Raw genomic sequence first — 6,030 nt, 5'->3', positions numbered from 1 at the left:
AGGAGGTCCTAAGCTACACTCGTATAAGTTATGTATTTGGAATGAGAGAGCTATAATTGAGCAGTATAAGTACCAAAGGTAGTATGTAACATTATTACGAATATTTAAGAAAATTCATCCTGAGAGCACCTTAAAAACTAATGAATCAGAAAAGTATTTTTACATAGAATATGCGAGAGTCATATTCCAGATTTGAAGCCATGTTTTTATAAAGAGTCAAATTCTAAATTATATCATGGTGGTAAACATTTTCACGGTAAAGTATAAAATTGTTCTTTTTAAAGAAATGTATAAATACAGTAATGGTCAAGAAAAATTGAACATATTCTGAAAGCTATAGGATCTTTTGTTTGACTTTCTGGAGTAACACTAAATAGTGTTTTAAAAATGTTTGATATTTTAAAATTAATTTGTTATGCATATATTTGATAGTTTGTTGATAACATTCACCAATATGGTTTATCTTGCTAGATATCAGCATTTTATTTCTTAGTAAAATAACATAACTAAAATAATATGGCTTATAACAAATGAAAGATATACTTTTACTTCAAATAAGTTTACTTTTTACGTAGTCTATATGAGTGGATGTGGCAATTGTTACAGGGCTGCCTTACAAATGAATCCTTAAGCATTTTCAAATTGAATGTTTGTTATATCTGAGCAGTTCAATATTGGTTCACTGATCTATGTTTTGTCTAGAGAAATGCTGCTTTCAGGTCATCCCTCAACCTAGCCAACCAACCAATACAAAACTCACTGGCATCGAGATGATTCTGACTCAAAGCAACACTATGGGACAGACTAGAACTTCCCCTGTGGGTTTCTCAGATGGTAACTCTATGGGAGTAGAAAGCTCAGTCTTTCTCTCTTGGAGCAGCTGGTAGTTTTGAACTGCTGACCTGTGGATCACAGCCCAGCACCTAATTAAAAGGTGAGCATTATTCTCATGGGTGGCTAATGGTAACATCATCTCCAGTATTTTGAGTTTGTATGTCATTTTCACATGAACCACAGGGGAAATATGGGGACTCATTTACTACAGAATTCTTGAGATCATCGTGAGTGCCTGATTAATTAATTCCCTCAGCAACTTTGGATACTGTCCCTGACCTTATGGCCTCTAAGTACTTTCAGATATCTTTTTTTGGGTTTAAGATTTTTATCTATTTTACTTTGTTATTCTTGTTATTATTATTTATTTATTTTATTAATTGTGTACATGGGGGGCTTTCAGATCTTAAAAAAAATCATTTTATTGGGGGCTCATACAATTCTTTTCACAATCCATACAAACATCCATTGTGTCAAAAACAGATATCTTTTAAATAACCAAAATTTTTTTTCTTTCATAAGGAGAATGAGCTTGTTTCATATAGCCAAAGGATTCTGATTGATAAATTTTTTCCTTGGAATAATGTAGCAAATGAGAAGTAAAAACGGAGACACGTAATGAAGGTTGAACGTGAGGGAAGAGTGACTTTAATAGGGTAGGCGAAAAGCTCCCGGAGGGAAGGGATTGCAGAGAAAGGGACAGGAGCATCTTGTCCGAAGAGTTCCGCAATCCAACAAGTTAGGTCAGGGAAATCGCAGGGTCGCTGGGGCCCTGGGATATTTGTGGGATTTGGGTCAGAGAAATATGCAAATGAGGTGGAGAGTTGCTGGTGCTTGTGCGGATAAGGAGAAGGGAGGCTTCCTGGTGCTGGGGCTGCGGAATCTGAGTCCTTCACAGACAAGCTTCTTGGAACGTGGGGGGAGAGGCTGCACAGTCCAGCTCCAGTCTTGAGAGCGGGGAGGGGCCCGCACAGTCTAACAGACTATCTTCCAGGAGAGCTGGGGGAAGGCACTGCACAGACTAGACGCGGCCCAGACAGCTAACAAACTATTTGGGAAAAGCAGGTGGATTAAGCTTCCCAAATTAAGAACTTTTTAGCCTATAGTATGAAAGTGTTTTTTTCATACATGTAGACTCTAAGGGTAAGATTCTAGGAAAACTAAGAAACTACTGCCATGGAACAAGTTTTTGATTTGTGAGGAAATGGTCTTTGTTGGCTAATGCAACACTAGACCTAACACTGGCCCGTGGCAGGACATACAGCAGCTAGAAACTATGCAGTAATATAAAGGAACAAATGGCAATGCTTTGTGAAATCATTCTTGATTGGTTTCATTGTGTGTTTTCCACAAATCTTGAGCCCTGTCCCTTTGCCAACACCCAAAGAAGTATGTTACTGAAAGGAGGAGCTGTTCATAGATTGGGAAGGTGTATGGGAGAATATGTAATTAAAAATATCATCTGTGGTTGGGAAAATATTGTTCTGGCAGAAGACTCGCAGTGGTCCTTTACAACTAGAATAGGTTGTTTTGGTCCATAAGGAAATACTGCAGGGCCATTTCTGATCTTCTCCAGCTATACATGGAAATAGGAAAATCCAACTCCATATCTGCACAAGGAAGAATCCTATGGGACAGAGGTCAGTCATGTCTCTACTCTCCAACTTATTTTACCCTATATCAGCACCAACCATCCTTCCTTCAACACTATATTTTTCTGCTGGGTTTTAGAATTCATTGCAATGGCCATGCAGAGCTCATAGATAATACTTAGGGTTTATTAGGGAAGTTGACGGAGGTCTTAGGCAGGGTTCCCTTGAGAAGCAAAGCCAGTAAGGCTTATATATGTATATAGAAGTTTGTTTCTAAAATTGCTTGCACTGTCCAAGTCTGGGCAGGCTCTAAGTCTGTGGGTCAGCTATGAGGCTGGACGGTTCTCCTGACTGATGCGAGGACTGATGAACCATATCAGCAGAAAGACCACAGGATGAGGGCTGCAAAGGTGAATGACTCGAAGATGAGCATGTCAGGTGGCAGGCCATTGATGACTCCCAATATCAGCAGGCAACAGTTTAGGCTATTGGTTCAAATCCAAAGAACTGGTGGTTGATGAGCCAGATGCAGGATCCAGAACTGGCAAAAAGTAAGCAAGCTTTCCCATAATGTCCGTATTATTGGGAGCAAGCCTTTCCATGGATTGCTTCAGGGTTATGTGGATGTTGCAGCTGCGCAGAGCAGATCTCATTATGGAGGTGATTATATTATGTTAGACCACATTATGGGCCGTTACTAGATCTTTTTTTTAACAATTTATTGGGGCTCATACAATTCTTATCAAAGTTCGTTACTAGATCTTAACTGCCAAACCATTGATCTTGCAGTCAGCAGCCCAGTGTTTAACCAAGCTCTTGGCTTGTTTGCAAAGCAACTTAAAAACAAAAAATACCTTGATTATGCAAAGATCACATGCAATTATGCATTTCCTAGATATTTCAAGTAGTAAAGCACTTGACTACTAACTAAAAGATTTGACGTTTAAATCTACACATAGACATCTCAATAAAGGCTCGAGATTGTACTTTTGATTGAGGATAATATGCAGCAGAATTGTACTCTTGACGTGGCATCATCATGAGTTGGAATCAACCTATAATTCTGTGCACTTTTTACATACAGTTTAAAGAACACCAGTTGTGTTAACCCTCCTAACATTTTAAGGTAGTGGGTTAAGCATTGGGCTTGTAACTACCAGCTTTCTGCTCTCTTATAGATTTACTTCTGTAAATATTTATAACCTTGGAAATCTGGTCAGTTTTGCTCTGTTCCCTGTGATTGCTATGAGTTGAAATCAATTATACAGCAGTGGTTTTAGCTTTGGTTTATAACCATAATCTAAGTAGTTCTTTGCCTTTCAGAGGTCACTGGATAGTATCTGATCATATACAGCAAATCACACTACTGTGATCAGTGTGTCAAGTAGGAACTTAACAGGGTAAATGGTGTAGTGGCCCAAGGTCATCTCAAGGTAAGGATGAAGGGTCCTTGAGCACATCCAATAGTTATTTCTCCAAATGCCCCACCAAGTTAGTCTAGCTTACAGTTTGTATCATGTTTATCACTGCACAAACCTGACAGCACCATGACAGGTTCATGCCACTTTTCTCAATGCATTGTCAACTAATTATCCTTTTAGGTGTGTCGATAGTGTCATTTTCCTCATAAAGTTTACAAATGCTTATGGACTGCAGCTGATATAGAGTGCTGTTGACTTGTGAATCACAATGTTTCCTTGTAAGACCTAGTGGGAGAAATTGAGTAGTTGACAAAGCTTATGTGGGGAATTAGGACTCAGTCTGCATAACGTCCATGTCATCAGAAAATTGTACCCGCTTAATGGAAACTTTGGGGCTGGGTTGTTTGAGAAAAATCCACCTATCAATAAAATGCCAAGGAAGATTACCTTGGATTAAATGCTGTCTATCAACATTTTTATTTGTAGTGGCTGAGTTCTAAAGCCTCAAATTCATACCTGCTGAAAGTCCAGCGATACTCAAACTCAAAATAAAAATCGATATACTTGGAGTCTAGTATAAACAAAAGACCAGAACCTGTCAGGATGAAGGTAATGCTTGATTAAACAGCAGCTCAAAAAACAAAGTTCTGAGGGAGGACATCCTGTACACAACAACCATGGTCTGTGTCGATCACTGATTATCCATTTACCACATATCTTTTTAAAATTTTTTTGCTAAGGAATCCACAGATTTATGTCTATCAGGTAGTAAGAACCATAAGAAAGGTGGAAAGTTACATACATCTGCCAGTAACTGGTTTAGGATTTATATCTGAGCGCCTGTCAATAATATATAATTGAAGCCTGCTGGTTGTTTTTCAAGTGTGATATGAAGAGGGAAAGTCAAAATATGTCTACTTGGGCTCCGGTTCATATAGGCACAGGTCTATTTAATTATTTAAAAAATTAATCTCTGTGATCAGTGGTTGTCTACGGACAAATTCTCACAAGAATACACTTAGTTTATTAAATCGATTCTGACTCATAGTGACCCTATAGCAGAAAACATCCCCATACTTTCTCTAAGTAAAATAAAATCGTTGACAACTAAAATAAATAAATAATACACTTAGTTTTTATTCTTGCTAGGGACTTTCTAAAATTCCAGTCAAAACAGTGATTTCTGAGTGATTTGCTGGGTCAGTTAAATTCAAGTTACGTCGGCTCAGAACAAAATCAGCCATCTTTATAACAGTTTTTCAGTGGCTACCAGGCAATCACAGGGGGTTATTTAGGAAGAAGTTTCAAGAAAATTGAAAATTGCATTGGGGAGGAGGAGGCCAGTAAAGTTGTACTGAGGAGTACATACTTTTCCATCATATTAGTGCACCTCTTCTTTTTTTAGGGTAGCAAGGGCTATCCTATGAGAATTTCTCTCATCCACTCTGTATCCTGTATCCCTCCTCTTGCCATTCTAGCCTCATTTTTGTTCCTCAAACTAAAAAATCTGGAAAAGGAATATCATTTGAGTTTCTCAAAGATGCCCAAACTGCTATTTTGATGTGCTTTAAATTAAAGAACCCAGAATTCTTGGGGGAGGGAGTCAAATGGAAACATCACCTTACATTTTGAAATTTTTAATAAAGGTTTCTATCAATACTCAGCCTTAACATCATACTGTCTAAGATGTACTCAAGATGATTTCTCCATCTCCCTTTGCTTTCTGATACTGATGGGTGAGGATAGGAGATGTAGTAGTGACCTTGTGGTCAAAAGTGGGCGCTCACTGAGAATTGCTTCAGATAGAGTGGCAGATTTAAGAAACAGGATTCTAGGAAAGATAGTAAACAAATTATTATGTGTAGATAAGATTCATCTGAAGGTCTTATTTAAATGTCGAGTGTGATCCAATGTGTGTATATATAGGGTGTAAAGGCAAGTTCTCCGCAAGGGGCTCAACCCCACCTGCCCCTCCAAGGGAAAACGACTAAATGGCAATGAAGTTCCTCGGGAGAAAGAATATGGATCCAGAACCCTAAGAGTTGGAACAAGGACTGGTGATGCTTATCCTCACTCCTAGTGAGCTTTGGGGGACATTGTCTTCCCTTCCTTTCCCTGGCCTTTGCAGGGTTAGGGATCCTAGTCTTCCAAAGAGACACACAGCAAAATTCCCACAATTAAGA

Source organism: Tenrec ecaudatus, chromosome 16, assembly GCF_050624435.1.
Source record: "Tenrec ecaudatus isolate mTenEca1 chromosome 16, mTenEca1.hap1, whole genome shotgun sequence".
NCBI lineage: Eukaryota > Metazoa > Chordata > Mammalia > Afrosoricida > Tenrecidae > Tenrec > Tenrec ecaudatus.
The sequence above is the reverse complement of the archived record's forward strand: the minus strand, read 5'-3'. Positions refer to the sequence as shown.